The sequence below is a fragment of the Arvicola amphibius genome, chromosome 13 (assembly GCF_903992535.2).
Source record: "Arvicola amphibius chromosome 13, mArvAmp1.2, whole genome shotgun sequence".
NCBI classification, from domain to species: domain Eukaryota; kingdom Metazoa; phylum Chordata; class Mammalia; order Rodentia; family Cricetidae; genus Arvicola; species Arvicola amphibius.
The window spans coordinates 67,879,362-67,906,440 of NC_052059.1; the positions used below are offsets into that span (position 1 = coordinate 67,879,362).

General features: G+C 42.4%; 2 pseudogenes; both read left to right on the top strand.

Moving 5' to 3' along the window:
- Window positions 1-233: 233 nt before the first annotated feature.
- LOC119799879 lies at window positions 234-763 on the top strand (annotated as a pseudogene).
- A 25,053-nt stretch (window positions 764-25,816) lies between these two features.
- LOC119800323 lies at window positions 25,817-26,771 on the top strand (annotated as a pseudogene).
- Window positions 26,772-27,079: the final 308 nt, after the last annotated feature.

Here is a 27,079-nt window from a genome sequence, read left to right on the forward strand (position 1 = left end):
AAAGTTCATAACACTAGGTGCCCACTTAAAGAAAACGGAGAAAGCACTCATTGGAGACTTAACAGCACACCTAACAACTCTGGAAAAAAAAGAAGCAGAATCACCTAGGAGGAGTAGAAGACTGGAAATAATCAAACTGAGGGCAGAAATCAACAAAATAGAAACACAGAAAACAATCCAAAGAATCAATGAAACCAGCTAGCGGCACGGACGAGAGCTCCAAGAGAAGCAAGATGGAGGACGTACTGGATCTTCACGAGGCCGGGGGGCGAGGATTTCGCCATGGATGAGGATGGGGACGAGAGCATCCATAAACTAAAAGAAAAAGCGAAGAAACGGAAGGGCCAGGCGGCTTTGGCTCGGAAGAGGGGGTCCCGAGCGTGGATGCGAGAGGATTATGACAGCGTGGAGCAGGATGGTGATGAACCTGGACCCCAGCGCTCTGTTGAAAGTTGGATTCTCTTTGTCACCGGAGTCCACGAAGAAGCCACCGAGGAAGATATCCATGACAAATTCGCTGAATATGGGGAGATAAAAAACATCCACCTTAACTTGGACAGGCGCACTGGATACTTGAAGGGATATACTCTAGTTGAGTATGAAACATACAAAGAAGCTCAGGCTGCCATGGAGGGATTCAATGGTCAAGATTTGATGGGACAGCCAATCAGTGTTGACTGCTGTTTTGTTCGGGGGTCCACCAAAGGGCAAGAGGAGAGGTGGCCGAAGACGAAGCAGGAGTCCAGACCGGAGACGTCATTGATAGAGCCTCCATTCCCCAAGTGGTCTCCACGAGACCATTTGGTTATACTGCCTTGCATAAATAGGGCCAGGGTAGAACTTGTGTTTATATTTAATTTCTTACCCAATCTTCTTAGTATTGCTTTGAGTTAAAGAAATAAATGTTCCATTTTCTTTCCTACATTTAAACACACAAAAAAAAAAGAATCAAGGAAACCAAAAGCTGGTTCTTGGAGAAAATCAACAAGGTTGACAAACCCCTAGCCAAACTAATCAAACGGCAGAGAGAGAACAAGCAAATGAATAAGATCAGAAATGAAAAGGGGGGCATAACCACAGACACAGAGGAAATTCAGAGAATCATTAGATCTTACTACAAAAGCCTGCATGCCACAAAATTGGAAAATGTAAAAGAAATGGACAGTTTTTTAGATAAGTACCACATACCAAAGTTAAACCAGGACCAGGTGAACAATCTAAATAGTCCTGTTAGTCGTGAAGAATTAGAAACTGTTATCAGAAACCTCCCTACCAGAAAAAGCCCAGGACCAGATGGTTTCAATGCAGAATTCTACCAGAACTTCCAAGAAGACCTAATACCTATACTCCTTAAGGTATTTCATAATATAGAAACTCAAGATCACTGCCAAATTCCTTTTATGAAGCTACAGTTACCCTGATACCTAAACCACACAAAGACTCAACCAAGAAAAGAATTACAGGCCAATCTCACTCATGAACATTGACGCAAAAATTCTCAATAAAATACTGACAAACAGAATCCAAGAACACATTAGAAAAATTATCGACTACAATCAAGTAGGCTTCATCCCAGAGATGCAGGGCTGGTTCAACATATGAAAATCTACCGATGTAATCCATCATATAAATAAGCTGAAGGACAAAAACCATATGATCATCTCATTAGATGCTGAAAAAGCATTTGACAAAATTCAACACCCCTTTATGATAAAGGTCTTGGAGAGATTAGGGATACAAGGGTCATTCCTAAATATAATAAAAGCTATTTACAGCAAGCCAACAGCTAACATCAAATACACAGAGAGAAACTCAAGGCCATCCCACTAAATTCAGGAACATGACAAGGCTGTCCACTCTCTCCTTATCTCTTCAATATGGTGGTTGAGGTTCTAGCAATAGCAATAAGACAACATAAGGGGATCAAGGGGATTCGAATTGGAAAGGAAGAAGTTAAACTTTCATTATTTGAAAATGATATGATAGTGTACATAAGTGACCCCAAAAACTCCACCAAAGAACTCCTACAGCTGATAAACTCCTTCAGTAATGTGGCAGGTTACAAGATCAACTGCAAAAAAATCAGTTGCCCTCCTATACACAAAGGATAAGGAAGCAGAGAGGGAAATCAGAGAAGTATCACCTTTCACGATAGCCAAAAATAGCATAAAATATCTTTGAGTAACTCTAACCAAGGAAATGAAGGACTTATTTGACAAGAACTTTAAGCCCTTGAAGAAAGAAATTGAAGAGGATACCAGAAAATGGAAGGATCTTTCCTGCTCATGGATTGGGAGGATTAACATAGTAAAAATGGCAATTCTACCAAAAGCAATCTATAGATTCAATGCAATCCCCATCAAGGTCCCAACAAAATTCTTCACAGACCTTGAGAGGACAATAATCAACTTTATATGGAAAAACAAGAAACCCAGGATAGACAAAACAATCTTATACAATAAAGAAACTTGTGGAGGCATTACCATCCCTGACTTCAAATTCTATTACAGAGTTACAGTATTGAAAACAGCTTGGTATTGGCATAAAAACAGAGACGTCGACCAATGGAATCGAATAGAAGAAGATCTTAACCCACAAACCTATGAACACCTGATTTTTGATAAAGGAGTCAAAAGTACACAATGGAAGAAAGAAAGCATCTTCAACAAATGGTGCTGGCATAACTGGATGTCAACCTGTAGAAGAATGAAAGTAGATACATATCTATCACCATGCACAAAACTCAAGTCCAAATGGATTAAAGACCTCAATGTTAATCGGAGCACACTGAGCCTGATAGAGGAGAAAGTGGGAAGTACTCTACAACATATGGGCACAGGAGACTGTTTCCTACGTATAACCCCAGTAGCACAGACATTAAGGGCAACATTGAATAAATGGGACCTCCTGAAGCTGAGCAGCTTCTGTAAAGCAAAGGACACTGTCACTAAGACACAAAGGCAGCCTACTCACTGGGAAAAGATCTTCACCAACCCTGCAACTGACAAAGGTCTGATCTCTAAAATATATAAGGAACTCAAGAGCCTAGACTTCAAATTGCTGATTAACCTATTTAAAAAATGGGGCTCTGTACTGAACCGAGAATTCTCAACAGAAGAAATCCAAATGGCCAAAAGACACTTAAGGTCATGCTCAACCTCCTTAGCTATCAGGAAAGTGCAAATCAAAACAACTTTGAGATACCATCTTACACCTGTCAGATTGGCTAAAATCAAAAACACCAATGATAGCCTATGCTGGAGAGGTTGTGGGGTAAGGGGTACTCTCATCCATTGCTAGTGGGAATGCACACTTGTGCAACCACTTTGGAAAGCAGTGTGGTGGTTTCTCAGGAAATTCGGGATCAACCTACCCCAGGAACCAGCAATTCCACTCTTGGGAATATATCCAAGAGATCCCCAATCATACTACAAAAGCATTTGTTCAACTATGTTCATAGCAGCATTATTTGTAATAGCCAGAACCTGAAAACAACCTAGATGTCTTTCAGTGGAAGAATGGATGAAGAAACTGTGGAATATATACATGTTAGAATACTACTCAGCGGTAAAAAACAATGACATCTTGAATTTTGCATGCAAATGGATGGAAATAGAAAACATTATTCTGAGTGAGGTAACCCAGACCCAAAAAGATGAACATGGGATGTCCTCACTCATAATCGGTTTTTAGCCATAAATAAAGGACATCGAGCCTATAATTTGTGATCCTTGAGAAAACAATAAGAAGGTGAAACCAAAGAAAAACATATAGTTATCCTCCTGGATATTGGAAGCAGGCAAGTTTGCCATGCAAAAATTGGGATCTTGGGGTGAGGTGGGTTGGGGGCAAGGGGAGATGGGGAGAACAAAGTGTGAAGTGGAGCATAGGGAGAGCATGGGGGAATGGGATGCTTGGGATATAGGAAGGGTGGATATGGGAGCAGGGAAGCATATATCCTAATTAAGGGAGCCATCTTAGGATTATTAAGAGACATGATTCTAGAGGGGTTCCCAGGTATCCAGTGAGACGCCCCCAGCTAGTTCCTTGGGCAGCTGAGGAGAGGGAGTCGGAAAAGGCAAGATCCTATAGCCATACTGATGATTATCTTGTATATCACCATAGAATCTTTATCTGCTGATGGATGGAGCTAGAGACAGAGCCCCACATTGGAGCACCAGACTGAGTTCCCATGGTCCTGATGAGGAGCAGAAGGAGGGAGAACATGAGAAAGAAAGTCAGGACCGTCAGGGAACCTTCATCTGGCGATGGATGGAGATAAAGACAGAGCCACACATTGGTGCACCCAAGGTCCAAATGAGGAGCAGAAGGAAGGAAAACATGAACCCACTGAGATGGTGGGGCTGATCTATTTGGAGCTTACCAATCCCAGCTGGACTGGGACTGAAAAAGCATGAGATAAAACCGGTCTCCCTGAACATGGCAGACAATGAGGGCTGCTGAGAAGCCAAGGACAATGACACGGGATTTGGACCCTACTACACATACTGGCTTTGGGGGTCCTGGCCTGTTTGGATGCTCACCTTCCTAGACCTGGATCGAGGGGGGAGGAACTTGGACTTCCCACAGGGCAGAGAACCCTTACTGCTCTCTGGACAGGAGAGGGAGGGGGAGTGGAGGAGGGAATGGGTAATCGGCAGGCGGGGAGGAGGCGGAAATTTTTAATAAAAAAAAAGAAAGTAGGAAAAATTAACACTTTAATTACTATGACAGCATTATTAATCAATTTGGCTGTGCCATGGAACCTAGATATCTGGTAAGTGAGCTAGCTATTGCTGTGATGATATATTTATACATGATTAAAACTTACATCAGTAAGCTCTGGAGAAGCATATGTCCTTAACAATGTGGACAGGCCTTAGCTGCTCATCAGAAAGCCATACAAGACTGAGTTTCCAGGCAGAAGGAAAGGTTCCACCTTGGGTCTTCTCTCTCTCTCTCTTTCTCTCTCTCTCTCTTTCTCTCTCTCTCTCTCTTTCTCTCTCTCTCTCTCTGTGTGTGTGTGTGTATGTGTGTGTGTGAAGTGTGAAGTGTGTGCATGTTTCTCTGTCTCTGTCTCTCTGGAGAACTCTGACTAACAGCATTACCTTTATTGCAATGCTTGCAATAGCCTTAAAAATGGCAATGTAGGGAAGGATAGAAATACCGCCACTCTGTTCACCCTCACAAGAGATCAGTCCCTGGAAGATGACTTTATCTCCTTTAAGCCCTGATCAACATCCATTTTATTTTTTTTTCTCATGGTTTATTTTTTTTATATTTAAAAATTTCCATCTCCTTCCCTCCTCCTCCCCCCTCCCTCCCCTCCTTCTCCCCCTTCTCTCCCCTCCTTCTCCCCCTTCCCTCCCCTCCCCTCCACCCATACCTCCCCTCCCTCCCTCTCAAGGCCAAGAGCCATCAGGGTTCCCCACTCTATGCTAAGACCAAGTTCCTCCCAACTCCCCCCAGGTCCAGGAAGGTGATCGACCAAGCTGAGAAGGCTCCCACAGAGCCCGTCCATGAAGAACAATCAGAGCCCAGAGCCATTGTCCTTTGCTTCTCAGTCAGCCCCCGCTGTTGGCCACACTCAGAGAGACGGGTTTGGTCGCATGATCCATCAGTCCCATTCCAACTGGAGTTGGTGATCTCCCATTAGTTCTGTCCCACCGTTTCCATGAGTGAACGCACCCCTCTCGTTCCTGACTTTCTCCCTCATGTTCTCGCTCCTTCTGCTCCTCATCGGGACCTTGGGAGCTCAGTCCAGTGCTCCAATGTGGGGCTCAGTCACCTTCCCCATCTCTCGCCAGCTGGAGGTTCCCTCACGGTCCTGACTTTCGTTCTCATGTTCTCTCTCCTTCTGCTCCTCATCAGGACCTTGGGAGCTCAGTCCGGTGCTCCAAGGTGGGGCTCTGTCATTTTCTTCATCTATCGTCAGGTGGAGGTTCTATGGTGATATGCAAGAAATTCATCAGTATGGCTATAGGAACTGGCCTTTTCAGGCTCCCTCTCCTCAGCTGCCCAAGGAACTAACTGGGGGAGTCTCCCTGGAAAACTTGGAAACCTCTCTAGGGTCAAGTCTCTTGACAACCCTCAGGTAGCTCTTTAAATTAAGATATATGCTTCCCTGCTCTCATATCCACCCTTCCTATATCCCAAGCACCCCATTCCTCCGAGCTCCCCCCGCTCTCCCCTTCACAATTTTCTCTCCCCATCTTCCCTTGGCCCAGTCTTGCCCAACCCTCAAGTTCCCAATTTTGCCTGGCGATCGTGTCTACTTCCAATATCCAGGAGGATTACTATATCTTTTTTGGGAGTTCACCTTCTTATTATCTTCTCAAGGATCCCAAACTTATAGGCTCGATGTCCTTTAATCATGGCTAGAAACCGAATATGAGTGAGTACATCCCATGTTCATCTTTATGGGTCTGGGTTACCTCACTCAGAATAGTGTTTTCTATTTCCATCCATTTGCCTGCAAAATTCAAGATGTTATTGTTTTTTACCGCTGAGTAGTATTCTAGCATGTATATATTCCACAGTTTCTTCATCCATTCTTCCACTGAAGGGCATCTAGGCTGTCTCCAGGATCTGGCTATTACAAATAATGCTGCTATGAACATAGATGAGCATATGCTTTTGTTGTATGATTGGGCATCTCTTGGGTAGATTCCCAATAGTGGAATTGCTGGGTCCTGGGGTAGGTTGATCCCGAATTTCCTGAGAAACCGCCACACTGCTTTCCAAAGTGGTTGCACAAGTGTGCATTCCCACCAGCAATGGATGAGTGTGCCCCTTACCCCACAACCTCTCCAGCAAAGGTTATTATTGGTGTTTTGGATTTTAGCCAATCTGACAGGTGTAAGATGATATCTCAAAGTTGTTTTGATTTGCATTTCCCTGATAGCTAGGGAGGTTGAGCATGACCTTAAGTGTCTTTTGGCCATTCGAACTTCTTCTGTTGAGAATTCTCTGTTCAGTTCAGCGCCCCATTTTTTAATTGGGTTAATTGGCATTTTACCGTCTAGTCTCTTGAGTTCCTTATATATTTTAGAGATCAGACCTTTGTCAGTTGCAGGGTTGGTGAAGATCTTTTCCCAGTCAGTAGGCTGCCTTTGTGTCTTAGTGACAATGTCCTTTGCTTTACAGAAGCTGCTCAACTTCAGGAGGTCCCATTTATTCAATGTTGCCCTTAAAGTCTGTGCAGCTGGGGTTATGCATAGGAAACGGTTCCCTGTGCCCATTTGTTGTAGAGTACTTCCCACTATCTCCTCTATCAAGCTCAATGTGTTCAAATTAATATTGAGGTCTTTAATCCATTTGGACTTGAGTTTTGTGCATGGTGATAGATATGGATCTACTTTCATTCTTCTACAGGTTGACATCCAGTTATGCCAGCACCATTTGTTGAAGATGCCCTCTTTCTTCCATTGTGTACTTTTGGCTCCTTTATCAAAAATCAGGTGTTCATAGGTTTGTGGTTTAAGATCCGGGTCTTCTATACGATTCCATTGGTCAACTTCTCTGTTATTATGCCAATACCAAGCCGTTTTCAATACTGTAGCTTTGTAATAGAGTTTGAAGTCAGGGATGGTAATGCCTCCAGAAGTACCTTTATTGTATAAGATTTTTTTGGCTATCCTGGGTTTCTTGTTTATCCATATAAAGTTGATTATTGTCCTCTCAATCTCTGTGAAGAATTTTAATGGGACCTTGATTGGGATTGCATTGAATCTATAGATTGCTTTTGGTAGAATTGCCATTTTTACTATGTTGATCCTCCCAATCCACGAGCAGGGGAGATCCTTCCATTTTCTGGTATCCTCTTCAATTTCTTTCTTCAAAGACTTAAAGTTCTTGTCAAATAAATCCTTCACTTCCTTGGTTAGCGATACTCCCAGATATCTTATGCTATTTGTGGCTATTGTGAAAGGTGATACTTCTCTGATTTCCCTCTCTGCTTCCTTATCCTTTGTGTATAGGAGGGCGACTGATTTTTTGGAGTTGATCTTGTATCCTGCCACGTTACTGAAGGAGTTTATCAGCTGTAGGAGTTCTTTGGTGGAGTTTTTGGGGTCGCTTATGTATACTATCATATCATCTGCAAATAATGAAAGTTTAACTTCTTCCTTTCCAAATTGAATCCCCTTGATTCCCTTATGTTGTCTTATTGCTATTGCTAGAACTTCAAGCACTATATTGAAGAGATAAGGAGAGAGTGGACAGCCTTGTCGTGTTCCTGAATTTAGTGTGATAGCCTTGAGTTTCTCTCCGTTTAATTTGATGTTAGCTGTCGGCTTGCTGTAAATAGCTTTTATTATATTTAGGAATGACCCTTGTATCCCTAATCTCTCCAAGACCTTTATCATAAAAGGGTGCTGAATTTTGTCAAATGCTTTTTCAGCATCTAATGAGATGACCATATGGTTTTTTTCCTTCAGTTTGTTTATATGATGGATTACATTAATAGATTTTCGTATGTTGAACCAGCCCTGCATCTCTGGGATGAAGCCTACTTGATCGTAATGGATAATTTTTCTAATGTGTTCTTGGATTCGGTTTGCCAGTATTTTATTGAGAATTTTTGCGTCAATGTTCATGAGTGAGATTGGCCTGTAATTCTCTTTCTTGGTTGAGTCTTTGTGTGGTTTAGGTATCAGGGTAACTGTAGCTTCATAGAAGGAATTTGGCAGTGACTCTTGTGTTTCTATATTATGAAATACCTTAAGGAGTATAGGTATTAGGTCTTCTTGGAAGTTCTGGTAGAATTCCGCATTGAAACCATCTGGTCCTGAGCTCTTTTTGGTAGGGAGGTTTCTGATAACAGTTTCTAATTCTTCGCGACTAACAGGACGATTTAGAGCATTTACCTGGTCCTGGTTTAACTTTGGTATATGGTATTTATCTAAAAAACTGTCCATTTCTTTTACATTTTCCAATTTTGTGGCATACAGGCTTTTGTAGTAAGATCTAATGATTTTCTGAATTTCCTCTGTGTCTGTGGTTATGTCCCCCTTTTCATTTCTGATCTTGTTAATTTGCGTGTTCTCCCTCTGCCGTTTGATTAGTTTGGCTAAGGGTTTGTCAATCTTGTTGATTTTCTCCAAGAACCAGCTTCTTGTTTCATTGATTCTTTGGATTGTTTTCTGTGTTTCTATTTTGTTGATTTCTGCCCTCAGTTTGATTATTTCCAGTCTTCTACTTCTCCTAGGTGAGTCTGCTTCTTTTTTTTCCAGAGCTTTCAGGTGTGCTGTTAAGTCACCAATGAGTGCTTTCTCCGTTTTTTTTAAGTGGGCACTTAGTGCTATGAACTTTCCTCTTAGCACTGCTTTCATTGTGTCCCATAGGTTTGAGTATGTTGTGTCTTTGTGTTCATTAAATTCAAGAAAGACTTTAATTTCTTTCTTTATTTCTTCCTTGACCCAGGTGTGGGTCAGTAGTTGACTGTTCAGTTTCCATGAGTTTGTGGGCCTTCTGGGGGTAGCATTGTTGTTGAATTCTAATTTTAATCCATGGTGATCCGATAAGACACAGGTGGTTACTAATATTTTTTTGTAACTGTGGAAGGTTGCTTTGTTACCAAGTATATGGTCAATTTTCGAAAAGGTTCCATGAGCCGCAGAGAAGAAGGTATATTCTTTCCTATTTGGGTGGAATGTTCTATAGATGTCTGTTAAGTCCATTTGGTTCATTACCTCCATTAAGTCTTTCAATTCTCTGTTAGGTTTCTGTCTGATTGACCTGTCCATTGGTGAGAGAGGAGTGTTGAAGTCTCCAACTATTAGTGTGTGTGGTTTGATGGCTGCCTTGAGTTCTAGAAGTGTTTCTTTTACATAAGTGGGAGCTTTTATATTAGGGGCATAGATATTCAGGATTGAGACTTCATTCTGAAGGATTTTTCCTGTTATGAGTATAAAGTGTCCCTTTCCATCTCTTCTGATTGATTTTAGTTTGAAGTCAACTTTGTTGGAAATTAGTATGGCCACACCCGCTTGTTTCTTAGGGCCATTTGCTTGATAAACCTTTTCCCAACCCTTTACTCTGAGTAGGTGCCTGTCTTTGTGGTTGAGGTGTGTTTCTTGTAAACAGCAAAATGTTGGATTCTGTTTTCGTATCCAGTCTCTTAGCCTGTGCCTTTTTATAGGTGAATTGAGTCCATTGATATTAAGTGATATTAATGACCAGTGGTTGTTAACTTCAGTCATTTTTAGTAGTAGAGTTTGTGTGTTTCCCTTCTTCTAGTTGTGCTGGTGAAGGGTCGCTAGATGCCTGAGTTATTGTCGGCGTTGTTGGACTCCTTGGTTTGTGATTTTCCTTCTATTACTTTCTGCAAGGCTGGATTTGTGGCTGCGTATTGTTTAAATCTGTTTTTGTCCTGGAATATCTTGTTTTCTCCATTAATGGTGAATGCAAGCTTTGCTGGGTATAATAGTCTAGGCTTGCATCCATGTTCCCTAAGTGTCTGTAGCACATCTATCCAAGCTCTTCTGGCTTCCATGGTTTCCATTGAGAAATCAGGTGTAATTCTGATAGGTTTCCCTTTATATGTTACTTGACCTTTTTCCTTTGCAGCTCTTAATATCTGTTCTTTATTCTGTATGTTTTGTGTTTTGATTATTATATGGCGTGGGGATGCTTTCTTTTGATCCAGTCTATTTGGTGCTCTGTAGGCTTCTTGTACCTTCATAGGAACTTCCTTCTTTAGGTTGGGGAAGTTTTCTTCTATAATTTTGTTGAATATGTTTTCTGGGCCTTTGAGTTGTAATTCTTCTCCTTCTTCTACCCCAATTATTCTTAGGTTTGGTCTTTTCATGGTGTCCCAGATTTCCTGAATGTTTTGTGTTAAGAATTTGTTAGATTTGTTTAGTTCTTTAATCTGTGAGTTTATTTCCTCTATAGTATCTTCAGAGTCCGAGATTCTTTCTTCCATCTCTTGTATTCGGTTAGAAATACTTGTCTCTGAAGTTTCTGTTCGTTTACTCAGAGTTTCCATTTCCAGTCATCCCTCAGATTGTGTTTTCTTCAATACCTCCATTTCATTTATCAGGTCTTGTACTGTTTCCCTTACCTGTTTGATTGCTTTTTCTTGTTTTTCTTGTTTTTCTTGGGTATCTTTGAGAGATTTATTTATTTCCTCTACCTTTTTGTTTGTCATCTCCATTTCTGTATGGCAGTTTTTTACCTCCTGTTTAAGGTCCTCTATTATTTTCATAAAGTACTGTTTAATGTCGGTTTCTTCTATATCTTCTGGGGTAGGGTGTTCAATTCTTGTTGTTTCGGGATGTCTGGCTTGTGGTGATGTCATGTTGCCTTTCATGTTGTTGGAGGAGCTCCTGCATTGGCGCCTGCCCATCTCTTCCTTCAAAAGGAGCGCGGAGGTTTTGGTGTCCCCAAAGAATGATGGATCCTCCTGCAGACTGTCAGGTCCCCTTGCAGGCCAAGCAGTTCTCAGACAAAGGCCTACCTTGCTCCGGGCAGTCAAATGAAGGAGGGGACCTCCCACCTGCCTGGGTGCACTCAATTCCAGGTCCCCAGAGCCCAAACAGGCTGAGCTGTGGGATTTTGTGGCCCCAAAGACGGGAGGATGAGGCAGGGGGAGGGGGGGAGGATTCTGGGTGCAAGCTGGGAAGGGACAGGAAGAGAGAGGCAGTATCCGGGGAGAATAACCCCTGCAGGAAGAGCAGGAAGTGTGCTGGTGGCAGGGGGAGTTGTGGAGAGTCGGTGGTCCCTCTCCAGGCAGCTGCCGCGGTTCGGGCACTCACTCCTCACTCACCCCAAAGAACGATGGATCCTCCTGCAGACTGTCAGGTCCCCTTGCAGGCCAAGCAGCTCTCAGACAAAGGCCTACCTTGCTCCGGGCAGTCAAATGAAGGAGGGGACCTCCCACCGGCCTGGGTGCACTCAATTCCGGGTCCCCAGAGCCCAAACAGGCTGAGCTGTGGGATTTTGTGGCCCCAAAGACGGGAGGATGAGGAAGGGGGAGGGGGGGAGGATTCTGGGTGCAAGCTGGGAAGGGACAGGGAGAGAGAGGCGGTATCCGGGGAGAATAACCCCTGCAGGAAGAGCAGGAAGTGTGCTGGTGGCAGGAGGAGTTGTGGAGAGTCGGTGGTCCCTCTCCAGGCAACTGCCGCGGTTCGGGCACTCACTCCTCACTCACCCCAAAGAACGATGGATCCTCCTGCAGACTGTCAGGTCCCCTTGCAGGCCAAGCAGCTCTCAGACAAAGGCCTACCTTGCTCAGGGCAGTCAAATGAAGGAGGGGACCTCCCACCGGCCTGGGTGCACTCAATTCCAGGTCCCCAGAGCCCAAACAGGCTGAGCTGTGGGATTTTGTGGCCCCAAAGACGGGAGGATGAGGCAGGGGGAGGGGGGGAGGATTCTGGGTGCAAGCTGGGAAGGGACAGGAAGAGAGAGGCAGTATCGGGGAGAATAACCCCTGCAGGTAGAGCAGGAAGTGTGCTGGTGGCAGGGGGAGTTGTGGAGAGTCGGTGGTCCCTCTCCGGGCAGCTGCCGCGGTTCGGGCACTCACTCCTCACTCACCCCAAAGAATGATGGATCCTTCTGCAGACTGTCAGGTCCCCTTGCAGGCCAAGCAGCTCTCAGACAAAGGCCTACCTTGCCCCAGGCAGTCAAATGAAGGAGGGGACCTCCCACCGGCCTGGGTGCACTCAATTCCGGGTCCCCAGAGCCCAAACAGGCTGAGCTTTTTTCAGTGGTTGCAGATCACATCCTGCTGCTTCAGTGATCTGGGCAGGAGTGGGAGGAATCCCATCCATTTTAAATAAATAACAACAAATTCTTTATAAAGACGAAGTAGGAAAAAGATAGAAAGACTTGTAACCAACCAATCCAGTGGCTCTGTTAAACTCTCCATAAGGCACAAAGCAATAAGCAATTAGTACATGTTTACATATAAGATCTACCAATCTGGCCGGGCGGTGGTGGCGCACGCCTTTAATCCCAGCACTCGGGAGGCAGAGGCAGGCGGATCTCTGTGAGTTCGAGACCAGCCTGGTCTACAAGAGCTAGTTCCAGGACAGGCTCCAAAGCCACAGAGAAACCCTGTCTCGAAAAACCAAAAAAAAAAAAAAAAAAAAAAAAAAAAAAAAAAAAAAAAAAAAGATCTACCAATCTGACCTGTTTAAAATAAATTTTCCCAAACAGACAACAGAAACCATCTATTCCATTCTTCTATTAATGATTCAGTTCTCCTTCACTTTAGACATCTAGGATGTGAAATCTCAGAACACAGAATTCTGCACTGGGCATATCTCAGGCTTGCAAACTGGGGTTTTTATCCATCAAACACAGGATCTTGAAGTGATCATTGAATGGCTCTAGTTGAACTTGCCATCAATGAATGCCCAGGTACATTATTAAAAGTTTCATGACTCATAGCCAGATCCTGGAAACAACCTAGATGTCCTTCAGTGGAAGAATGGATGAAGAAACTGTGGAATATATACATGTTAGAATACTACTCAGCAGTAAAAAACAATGACATCTTGAATTTTGCATGCAAATGGATTGAAATAGAAAACACTATTCTGAGTGAGGTAACCCAGACCCAAAAAGATGAACATGGGATGTACTCACTCATAATCGGTTTCTAGCCATAATTAAAGGACATCGAGCCTATAATTCGGGATCCTTGAGAAGATAATAAGAAGGTGAACCCAAAGAAAGACATATAGTAATCCTCCTGGATATTGGAAGTAGACACGATCGCCAGGCAAAAATTGGGAACTTGTGGGTGGGGCGAGACGGGGCCAAGGGAAGATGGGGAGAGAAAAGCGTGAAGGGGAGAATGGGGGGAGCTCGGAGGAATGGGATGCTTGGGACACAGGAAGGGTGGATATGGGAGCAGGGAAGCATATATCTTAATTAAAGGAGCCATCTGAGGGTTGTCAAGAGACTTGACTCTAGAGGGGTTCCCGGGCTTCCAGGGAGATGCCCCCAGCTAGTTCCTTGGGCAGATGAGGAGAGGGAGCCCGAAAAGGCCAGATCCTATAACCATACTGATGAATTTCTTGCATATCACCATAGAACCTCCACCTGACGATAGAGGAAGAAAATGACTGAGCCCCACATTGGAGCACCGGACTGAGCTCCCAAGGTACTGATGAGGAGCAGAAGGAGAGAGAACATGAGAAAGAAAGTCAGGACCGTGAGGGGTGCGTTCACCCATGGAGACGGTGGGACAGAACTAACGGGAGATCACCAACTCCAGTTGGAATGGGACTGATGGAACATGAGACCAAACCGGACTCTCTGAATGTGGCCGATGGTGGGGGCTGACTGAGAAGCAAAGGACAATGGCGCTGGGCTTTGATTCTTCTGCATGGACGGGCTCTGTGGGAGCCTTCTCAGCTTGGCTGATCACCTTCCTGGACCTGGGGGGAGTTGGGAGGACCTTGGTCTTAACATAGAGTAGGGAACTCCTATGGCTCCTTGGCCTGGAGATGGAGGGAGGGGGTATGAGTGGAGGGAAGGGCAGGGAAGGGGGAAGAGGAGGGGAGGAGATGGAAATTTTTAAATATAAATAAATAAACCATAAAAAAAGTTTCATGACTCAATACATTTCCTGTTATTAGTATCACTCATTTAGCAATTTAATAAATGGACCATAAACCCACTAGCCTCTAAAAAAGGAAGTGTTCCAAAGCCTTTACAGTTTTCATGACATCAGCTTGTGTGGAGATGGAAGCATTGCACTGCACACCAGGGATGTAAGGTTGTGAGCAGGTAGAACAGCACCCTTGAATTGGAAGATGTTTTGTAGAACTCCATGTATATAAAATATCCAAAATAGGCAAATCTGTAAATGTTGAAAGTAGATGAATGGTTTCCAGGGGTCAAAAGGATAGAGAAATGAAGTAGCCTGCTAGACAGCATGTGTTCCTTTTTTGAGATGTTGAAAATGTTCAAAACTTAGATTTGATTTTATGGTTCCATTAGTATAGTAAAAAAATTGCATTGTGAGTTGTAACAATAAGGTTAGTAAACTGAATAATAAGAATCATCCAATTAAAAGCTTGGTTTTCCTCTAATCTACTTTAAGTGTTTTCATTAATTTTTTCAGGATTTTATACATTTGTGTCAGAGCCCATTCTGACAGGAATTAGCAGGGGCTACTTGGGAGGGGGCGCAAATTTACAGGAAATGGCAGAATAAGAGAAATAGAGATTTAAACCTTAACTCTGAAACACAGCATGCTCCAATACTGAGGGTGAGTGAACAGGCACATGGCAGGATGCCCCACTCTCTAGGACCTCCCCTGTGGCCTCAACTCCCTTGACTTTTCTAGCCAGCAAGAAGGGAGTTTCCTGTAGCTAGGCTCCCCCCCAAAACCAAACTTATCCCCACTCAACAGAAATCCAAACTACTAGCCACACCCTAGCCCCAATCCCACCTACCCTCTTGAAACCTCGGTGGAACTATGAAACACATCTTGCTCCAAATTGAATGGACTTAAAGGGACCAAGAGCTTGCTACAACACAGAGGGGATTAAGTGAGAGCACCAAGAGAGCAAACCAGGAGAGAAGACCAAAAGAACAGGTTTATAGAGACCTCAGAGGCTTTCTGAGACAAACATTGACAGTACAGAGCAAAACAAGAAAAACTCCCAAACACTCAGACAGCCACAGCAAGGATTGGACCAAGACACAAAGACACTGCTGGCCTCATTTGAAAGAAGAGATGGGTAGACACCAATACAAGAATTCCTCCAACAACCAAAAAGCAACATGGTAATACCAGAACCCAGCAGACACAAAACAGGAAGACTTGATCATCCTAACCCAGAAGAAGCAGAAGAAAACGACCTTAAATGTAACTTTATGAAAATGATGGAGACCTTTAAAGAGGAAATGAAAAACTACCTTGAAGAAATGAAGAAGACATACAAAAAATTGGAAGAAATTAATAAATCTCTCAAAGAAACCCAAGAAAACAAAGAAAAAACAATCAAATGGGGGAAGGAAACAGTTCAAGACTTGAAGACTGAAATAAAAGAAATAAAGAAAACACAAAACAAGGGAATTCTGGATATGGAAAATCTGGGTAAACAAACAGAAATTCCAGAGACAAGTATAACCAACAGAATAGAAGAGATAGAAGAAAGAATCTCAGGCACTGAAAATAGTATAGAAGAAATAAACTCATTGGTCAAAGAAAACATTAAATCCAACAAAGTCTTAACACAAGACATCCAGGATTTCTGGGACACCATGAAAACACGAAACCTAAGAATAACAAGGGTAGAAGAAAGAGAAGAACTCCAGCTCAAAGGCACAGAAAATATATTCAACAAAATCATATAAGAAACATTTCCCAACCTAAAGAAAGATATGCCTATGAAGGTTCAAGAAGCTTACAGAACACCAAATAGACTAAATCAAAATAAAAATCCCCTCATCACATAATAATCAAAACACAAAACATACAGAAAAAAAGAAAGAATGTTAAGAGCTGCAAAGGAAAAAGGTCAAGTAACATATAAAGATAAACCCATCAGAATTACACCTGACTTCACAATGGAAACCATGAAAGCCAGAAGGTTCTGGATAGATGTGCTGCAGACACTAAAAGAATGAATGAAATGGATGAAAGCCCAGACTACTATAGCCAGCAAAGCTTTTATTTACCATTGATGGAGAAAACAAGATATTTGATGGCAAAAACAAATTTTAAAAATACCTATCAACAAATCCAGCCCTACAGAAGGTACTAGAAGAAAAACTCCAACAAAAGGAAGCTAACTGCACCCACAGAAAAACAGGCATCTGATAACCTCCCACCAGCATAACCCAAAAACGGGAAAACCACAAACACTACTACCAAAAAATAACTGAAAATAACTACCATTGGTCATTAATATCACTTAATATCAATGGACTCAATTCACCTATAAAAAAAACACAGGCTAAGAGAATGAATATGAAAACAGTATCCAGCCTTCTGCTGTTTACAAGAAACACACCTCAACCTCAGAGACAGACACTACCTCAGAGTAAAGGCTTAAGAAAAGGTTTTCCAATCAAATGGACCTAAGAAACAAGCAGGTATAGCTATCCTAATATCTAATAAAATTGACTTCAAACTAAAACCAGTCAGAATAGATGGAAAAGGACACTTTATACTCATAACAGGAACAATTCATCAAGATGCAGTCCAAAGGGGGCTGGAGAGATTGCTCAGTGGTTAAGAGCACTGACTGCTTTTACAGAGGACCCAGGTTCAATTCCCAGCACTCACATGGCAGCTCACAACTGTCTGAAGATCCATTTGCAAGGGATCTGACACCTTCACACCAATGCACATAAAATAAAAGTTAAATAAACCATAAAAATAAAAAAAGATGCAGTCCAAATCCTAAACATCCATGCCCCTACTACAAGAACACCTACATATGTAAAAGAAACATTACTAAAACTTAAATGACACATCAAACCACATACACTAACAGTAGGAGACTTCAACACTCCACTCTCGCCAATGGACAGGTCAACCAAACAGAAACTTAACAGAGAAATAAGAAAACTAACAGGTGTCATGAATGAAATGGACTTAACAGACATCTATAGAACATTGCACCCAAACAAAAAGGAATATACCTTCTTCACAGCACCTCATGGAACCTTCACTAAAATTAATAACATACTCAGTAAAAAAGGAAACCTCCACAAATACAAAAATAAAAAGTGGAGTAACCTCCTGTGTCTTATAGGATCACCATGGAGTAAAGTTAGAATTTAACAACAATACTACTATCAGAAAGCCTACAAGCTCATGGAAATTGAACATTCAACTGCCGAACCACCTCTGGGTAAAGAAAGAAATTAAAGATTCCTTGAATTCAACAAAAATGAAGACACAACATATACAAACATATGAGACACCATGAAAGCAGTACTGAGAGGAAAGTTCATAGCACTAAGTGCCCACATAAAGAATATGGAGAAAGCTCACATTAGAGGCTTAATAGCACACCTGAAAGCTCTAGAAAAAAAAGCAGACTCACCCAGGAGAAGAAGACAGGAAATAATGAAACTGGGGGCTAAAATCAACAAAATAGAAACAAAGAAACAATAAAAAGAATCAATGAAACAAAGAGCTGGTTCTTTGGGAAAATCAACAAGATTGACAAACCCTTATCCAACCTAATCAAAAGGCAGAGAGAACATCCAAATTAACAAAATCAGAAATGAAAAGGGAAGCATAACAACAGAGACCAAAGAAATTCAGAGAATCATTAGGTCATACTACAAAAACCTACACTCCACAAAATTGAAAACATAAAAAAATTGACAAATTTTTAGATAGATACCATATACCAAAATTAAATCAAGATCAGGTGAGCAATTTAAATAGACCTATAGTCTGCAAGGAAATAGAAGCTGTCATCAAAAATCTCCCAATCCAAAAAAGCCCAGAGCCAGATGGTTTTAGTGCAGAGTCTACTAGAACTTTCAAGAAGAGCTAACACCTATACTTCTCAATGTGTTCCACATAATAGGGTCATTGCCAAACTCTTTATGAGGCTACAGTTACCCTAATACCAAAACCGCACAAAGACTCAACCAAGAAAGAATTACAGACCAATCTCACTCATGAACATGTATGCAAAAATACTCAATAAAATACTGTCTAACCAAATCCAAGAACACATCAAAAAAAAATCATCCATCATGATTAAGTCAGTTTCATCCAGGAGATGGAGGGTTGGTTCAACATATAAAAATCTATCAATGTAATCCATCATATACATAAACTTAAAGAAAAAATGATCATTTCGTTAGATGCTGAAAAAACATTTGACAAGATCCAACACCCCTTCATGATAAAGGTCTTGGAGAAATCACAGATACAAGGAACATATCTAAATATAATAAAAGCAATCTACAGCAAGCAAACAGCCAATATCAAATTAAATGGATAGAAACTCAAAGCAATTCTACAGGCTGTCCACTCTCTCCATATCTCTTCAACATAGTTCATGAAGTTTCAGCAATAGCAATAAGACAACAAAAGGAGATCAAGGGGGGCTGGAAAGATGGCTAAGTGGTTAAGAGCATTGCCTGCTCTTCCAAAGGTCCTGAGTTCAATTCCCAGCAACCACATGGTGGCTCACAACCATCTGTAATGAGGTCTGGTGCCCTCTTCTGGCCTTCAGGCATACATGCAGAAAGAATATTGTATACGTAATAAATAAACAAATATTTTTAAAAAGGAGATCAAGGGGATTCAACTTTGAAAGAAAGAAGTCAAACTTTGGTTATTTGCAGATGATATTCTAGTGTATATAAGTGACCCCAAAAACTCTACCAGAGAACTCCTACAGCAGATAAATTTGTTCAGTGATGTGGCAGAATACAAGATCAACTAAAAAATCAATAGCCCTCCTATATACAAATAATAAAGAAGCTGAGAGTGAAGTCAGAGAAGCATCACCTTTCACAATAGCCACAAATAGATAAAATATCTTGGGATAACACTAACCACAGAAGTGAAAGACCTGTTCTACAAGAACTCTAAGTCTTTGAAGAAAGAAATTGAAGAGGATATCAGAAAATAGAAGGATCTCCCATGCTCTTAAATTGGTAGGATCAACATAGTAAAAATGGCAATTCTACTAAAGGCATCCTATATAGATTCAATGCAATCCCCATCAAAATCCCAACACAATTCTTCACAGACCTTGAGAGAATAATAATCAACTTTATATGGAAAAACAAAAACCCAGGATAGCCAAAACAATCCTATACAATAAAGTAATTTCTGGAGGCATTACCATTCCTGACATCAAACTCTATTACAGAGCTACAGTAATGAAAACAGTTCAGTATTGGCATAAAAACAAAGACGTTGACCAATGGAATCCAATTGAAGATTCAGATATTAATCCACAAATCTATGAACACCTGATTTTTGACAAAGAAGCTAATATTATACAATGGAAGAAAGAAAGCATCTTTAACAAATGGTGCTGACATAACTGGATGTCAACATGTAGAATGAAAATAGATCCATATCTATCACCATGCACAAAACTCAAGTCCAAATGGATTAAAGACCTCAATATAAATCCGACCACACTGAACCTGATAGAAGAGAAAGTGGGAAGTAGACTGCAACACATGAGCAAGGAGACTACTTCCTACATATAACCCCAGTAGCACAGACAATAAAAACAACGATGAATAAATGGGACCTCCTGAAACTGAGAAGCTTCTGTAAAGCAAAGGACAGAGTCATTAAGACAAAAAGGCAACCTACTGAATGGGAGAAGATCTTCACCAACCCCACATCAGACAAAGGTCTGATCTCCAAAATATATAAACAACTCAAGAAACTAGACATTAAAATTCTAAATATCCCAATTAAAAAATGGGGTACTGAACTGAACAGAGAATTTTCAACAGAAGAATTTTAAATGGCCAAAAGATACTTAAGGACATGTTCAACTTCCTTAGCTAAAACAGGGAAATGCAAATCAAAACAACTTTGTGATATCATCTTATACTTGTCAGAATGGCTAAAATCAAAAACACCAATGATAGCCTTTGCTGGAGAAAATGTGGAGTAAGGGGAACACTCATCCATTGCTGGTGAGAATGCAACCACTTTGGAAATCAGTGTGGTAGTTTCTCAGAAAATTGGGAGTCAACCTACCTCCGGATCCAGCAATACCACTCTTGGGAATATACCCAAGAGATGCCTAATTGTACTACAAAAGCATTTGTTCAACTATGTTCATAGCAGTCAGAACCTGGAAACAACCTAGATGCTCCCTCAATGGAAGAATGGATAAAGAAAGTGTGGCACATCTACACACCAGAGTACTACTCAGTGGAAACACAAACACACACACACACACACACACACACACACACACACACAGTGACATCTTGAATTTTGCATGCAAATGAATAAAAATAAAAAACACTATCCTGAGTGAGATAACCCAGACCCAAAAAGATGAATGTGGTATGTATTCACTCATTAGTGGATTCTAGCCATAAACAAAGGACATTGAGCCTATAGTTTGCAAGCCTAGAGAAGCTAAGTAATAAGATGAACCCAAAGAAAAACATATATAGATCCTCCTAGAAATTGGAAGCAGAAAAGATCGCCAGGCAAAGGTTGGGAGCATGAGTGTGAGGGTGGGTTAGGGGGAAGGGTAGAGGGGGAGAGAGAAGGAAAGGGGAAGATTGGGGAGAGCTTGGGGGAGTGGGATGATTGAGATGGAGAAAGAACGGATATGGGAGCAGGAAAGGAGATATCTTAATTAAGGGAGCCGTTTTAGGGTTGGCAAGAGGCTTGGCTCTGGAGGGGTTCCCAGGTGTCCACTAGGATGACCCCAGCTAGGACCCTGGGCAGTGGAGTAGAGGGTGCCTGAACTGGCCTTCTCCTGTAGTCACACTGATGACTATCTTGAATATCACCATAGAATAGTGATAGAATTAGTTCGTTGACAGATGGAGATTGAGACAGAGACCCACATCAGAGCATTGGACTGAGCTCCCAAGGTCCAGTTGAAGAGCAGAAGGAGGAAGAAGATGAGCAAGGAAGTCAGGACCACGAGGGATTGGTCCACCCACTGAGACAGTGTGCCTGAGCTAATGGGAGCTCACCAAAGCCAGCTGGAATGGGACTGAATGAACATGGGATCAAACTGGACCCTCTGAATGTGGGTGACAAACTGGGGCAGACTGAGAAGTCAATGATAATGGCACCGGGACATGTTTCTACTGCATGTACTGGCTTCTTGAGATCCTAATCTATTTGCATGCATACCTTCCTAAGCCTAGATGGAGGAGGGAGGACCTTGGACTTCCCACACGGCAGGGTGCCCTGCCCTCTCTTAAGACTAGAGGGGAGATCTCCCTGGACACCTGGGAACGCCCCTAGAGTCAAGTCTCTGCCAGCCCTGAAATGGCTCCCTTAATTAAGATATATACTTCCCTGTTCCCATGTCCACCCTTCCTATATCCCAACCCTCCCATTCCCCCAAGCTCTCCCCATCCTCCCCTTCACACTTTTCTCTCCCCATCTCCCCTTACCCCCATCCCACCTCACTCCCAAGTTCCCAATTTTTGCCCAGCAATTTTGTCTACTTCCAATATCCAGGAGGATAACTATATGTTTTTCTTTGGGTTCATCTTCTTATTTAACTTCTCTAGGATCACGAATTATAGGCTCGATGTCCTTTATTTATTACTAGAAACCAATTATGAGTGAATACATCCCATGTTCATCTTTTTGGGTCTGGGTTACCTCACTCAGGATGGTGTTTTCTATTTCCATCCATTTGCATGCAAAATTCAAGATGTCATTGGTTTTTACCACTGAGTAGTACTCTAATATGTATATATTCCACACTTTCTTCATCCATTCTCCCACTGAAGGGCATCTAGGCTGTTTCTAGGTTCTGGCTATAACAAATAATGCTGCTATGAACATAGTTGAACAAATGCTTTTGTAATATGATAGGGCATCTCTTGGGTATATTCCCAAGAGTGGAATTGCTGGGTCCTGGGGTAGGTTGCCGCCAGCTAGTTCCTTAGACAGCTGAGGAGAGGGAACCGGAAATGGCCAGATCCTATAGCCATACTGATGAATATCTTGCATATCACCATAGAACCTTCATCTGCCAATGGATGGAGACAGAGACAGGGCCCCACATTGGAGCACCAGACTGAGCTCCCAAGGTCCAAATGAGGAACAAAAGGAGGGAGATCATGAGCAAGGAAGTCAGGACCGCAAGGGGTGCACCCACCCACCGAGATGGTGGGACTAATCTAATTGGAACTAACCAAGGCCAGCTGGACTGGTACTGAAAAAGCACAGGATAAAACCGGACTCCCTGAACATGGCGGACAATGAGGGCTGCTGAGAAGCCAAGGACAATGGCACTGAATTTTGATCCTACTACATATTACTGGCTTGGGGGGGGCCTAGCCTGCTTGGATGCTCACCTTCCTAGACCTAGATGGAGGGGGGAGGACCTTGGACTTCCCACAGGGCAAGGAACCCTTACTGCTCTTCAGACAGGAGAGGGAGGGGGAGTAGAGGGGGCAGGGGGAGGTAAATGGGAGGTGGGGAGGAGGCAGAAATTTTTAATAATAATAAAAAAGGAAAAATTTTAAAAAGACTAGAGGGGAGGCAGGAGGGTAAGTGGGTGAGCGAGAGGGAAGTGGGAGGAGTGGAGGAAGTGGAAATTTTGATTGGTATTATTTATAAAATAATAAAAAATAATCTGCTGAAAAAAAGATAATTTGCAGGGTCTAGGTGCTAGAACTCTGAATAACATTCAAATAACACTTGTCCCTTACGAGGATTAGGAATATTTAGGATACAATCATAAATTCTCATCTGAAAATCAGATTGAACTTGGCATCATCTACTTTTATTTACTTACTCTGGCCACCCTAGCTTTATTTTCAAGTTCCCCGAATCAGAAAAACCAATCCTGATCGGAAGGCATTGCCTGAGACTGCAGTGATTGAAAAAGCTTTCTTCTTAGTGGAACCCTGTCGTCATTTAGCGCCCTCCTATGTAGAGACGTGCTCTGGAGCAGACCCCTACCCTCATCCTGAAAGACCCTAATTTCTAGGGTTCAGGGAAGGATCTCCCAGACTCAATAAGCCACACCAATGGATGCAAACAGCAAGAGGATTCTTTAATGTTGAAGGCACCAATGAGGGACTCGCTACTCCAGTGAGAATGAGCCCCCTTGGTATTCTTCCAGCAAGCATTTATAGGGTCACAGGGTTACATAATAGGGAACCATAGCAACAGCAATATCATTGGTTAACTCAAATTAACATATGGGGGATCAACATCAGGATAAAAACAAGTCTAACAGGACGAAAACAAGTCTAACAGGACGAAAACAAGTCTAACAGGACGAAAACAAGTCTAACAGGATGAAAACAAGTCTAACAGGATAAAAACAAGTCTAACAGGATGAAAACAAGTCCATTTCCTTTTGGTAGAAATGGTCCACAGCACTCACTGATAAGGTTATTGTACAGTAAATTGTTAGTATTCTCTGGTTCAGCATATCTTATAACTGTATAGATTGTGCAGTTACCAAATTGTCAGAACCTTAAGAACAAAAACAAGTCTAAATTATGCCAGTTTTCAGCCAGTTTCTGCCTCCTGAGCTTTGATACACAAAGGACTGGGTGTTTTTTCTCAAGACTGCTCCTGCCGCCCACAGATATCCTCTTTTGCCCCCTTGGCAGGTGCAGCTAGTCTCAAGGCTGCTTCTGCTACTCATAGGTATCCTGTTTTTCCCTAGGTGATCACAAAAACATCACAAAAAAAATCTTAAGATGGAGACTAGGGTTGGGGTCTTTCAACCCCATTTAGCCCACTACACCCTCCTTTATAAAAATGCACTCTGGAGCAGACCCCTACCCTCACCAGGTTTAAGTAGGAGCACACTGGTATTAGATGTCTATTTGGCTTACAGTCCAGTCCGTGTCTGCTTAGCCCTGTGTTCTGGGAGAATCTTTACAGTAGAAACACGTGGTGGACGCTGCTTGGCAAACAGGAAGCAGATGTGAAAGCACTGCTCTAGCTTCCTTCCCATCTGGTTGATTCAGGCACTTGAAATCTTTCACGCTCTTTAAGGGGGGTTGAAGGATGACAAAGGAAGCCTGTGTGTTTATACACGCACAAGCTTGCTAACAACCAAGTGTTGTCAATGCATTTATAGAAAACAATAAAAATTCCTTTGTAATTCTGTATTTTACAAAATTCAATCTAAACTAATGGACAAATAATTCAATCAATAAAACTAAATGGCCGGGCGATGGTGGCACACGCCTTTAATCCCAGCACTCAGGAGGCAGAGGCAGGCGGATCTCTGTGAGTTCGAGACCAGCCTGGTCTACAAGAGCTAGTTCCAGGACAGGCTCCAAAGCCACAGAGAAACCCTGTCTCGAAAAAAAACCAAAAAAAAAAAAAATAAAAATAAAAATAAATAAATAAATAAATAAAACTAAATGATAACCTGAAATAATAAAGAGGATGAGTGATCTCTGGAATTCGTTGTAACAAAACTAGATCCATATATATAATAACAAAGACTGACCATGACCTGAGTTATAGGGATCCAACAAGCAAAATCAAATTATCACTTTTAACCCACTAGAAAGTGACTAATGAACTGGGCAGTGGTGGTGCACACCATTAATCCCAGAACCTAGGAGGCAGAGGTGGGCAAATCTCTGTGAGTTCGAGGCCAGCCTGGTCTACATAAGAAAGGTTAATTGACAAAGCAGGTGTCAGAGCACACTTCAGGAGAGCCTTCAGAGTCTCACGTAGTGACCAAACACTAGGTGAGAACTGATGCGGTCATGAATAAGAGCCAGGCACTGCAAATTTGCACGCTGTGGTGAGGATATGTGGTTCTTAGCCAAAGACAAAAAGAAGCATTACAGTGAGATTGAGGGAGAGTGCATGTGACTGGGGACATTAGTTCCACTATGCTCTATGTTTGCCTTAGCCTCTCCTCATTAAAACACTTTTTGGTTGGATTTATTGGTCCATCCTATGGCTCAGGGGTTATCCTGTTCCCTGATCTATACAATACTCTTTCTTGGTGCATTTCACTAAGCAGAAGGTTCCATATATCTACCAAAAGAGCCAGCCTCTGGAGGGTTTCTTTCCTTTCAAAACAATTTTACACAGATGCATTTCTCTCCTAACTGTTAACCAATAATCATCAAACAAAACATTGCCTTACCTCCACCCCCTACTGTAGTCCCTTGTCTAACTTCATGATTCATCTTAGCAGGCTAAGACATGAGAAGAAACAGAAACACGTCGCTAGACACTGCGGTGACAGATTTCATTCTCCTAGGCTTGGCTCACCCCCCAAACCTAAGAACCTTCCTCTTCCTGGTCTTCTTCCTCATTTACATCCTGACACAGCTGGGAAACCTGCTCATTCTGCTCATTGTGTGGGCTGACTCCAAGCTGCATGCCTGTCCTATGTACATTCTTCTAGGTGTGCTCTCATTCCTGGATATGTTGCTCTCTTCAGTCATTGTTCCTCGGCTTATTTTAAATTTCACTCCTGCCAGCAAGGCTATCCTATTTGGTGGCTGTGTAGCTCAACTGTATTTTTTCCACTTCCTAGGCAGTACTCAATGCTTCCTCTACACTTTGATGGCCTATGACAGGTACCTGGCAATATGCCAGCCTCTTCGCTACCCTGTGCTCATGAATGGAAAATTATGCACCATCTTAGTGGCTGGAGCTTGGGTAGCTGGCTCCATCCATGGGTCTAGTCAAGCCAGCCTGACCTTCCGGTTGCCCTACTGTGGACCAAAGCAAGTGGATTATTTCTTTTGTGACATTCCTGCAGTGCTGAGACTGGCCTGTGCTGACACAACAGTCAACGAACTTGTGACCTTTGTGGACATTGGGATAGTGGCCGCCAGTTGCTTCATGTTGATCCTGCTGTCCTACGCCAACATAGTTCATGCCATCCTGAAGATACGCACTGCTGATGGGAGGCGCCGTGCCTTCTCCACATGTGGCTCCCATCTCACCGTGGTCACAGTCTACTATGTCCCCTGCGTCTTCATCTACCTTAGGGCAGGCTCCAAGAGCCCCTTGGATGGAGCCGTTGCTGTGTTCTACAGTTATCACTCCATTACTGAACCCCCTCATCTACACCCTGAGAAACCAGGACGTGAAGTCTGCTCTGAAGAGGCTAAGAGCAGGAAGAAGGACTGTGGGTGGAGAGAAGTAGCCATGGCTCGGGCACCACACGCACCATCAGCACTGTCATTTCCTTAACTACTGCTCCTCATGGGACAAATGCCCAACAATGATAATGGTTTAAGCCAAACTGAGTTTAATTAAAATTGAAAGAAACTTCCTATCATAATCTTTTCATTCTAGATGTTTTATAACATCTAGACACCTTACTTCTACCATCTCCAACAATAATTTGAAAAGAGAAAATGCTCTGTTAAAGGCCGAGGCAGGCACTAATGTGTCTACATCTTGCTAAGGCAAGTCCATCATTATACCAGAAGCCTTGAAAGAAAAATAAAA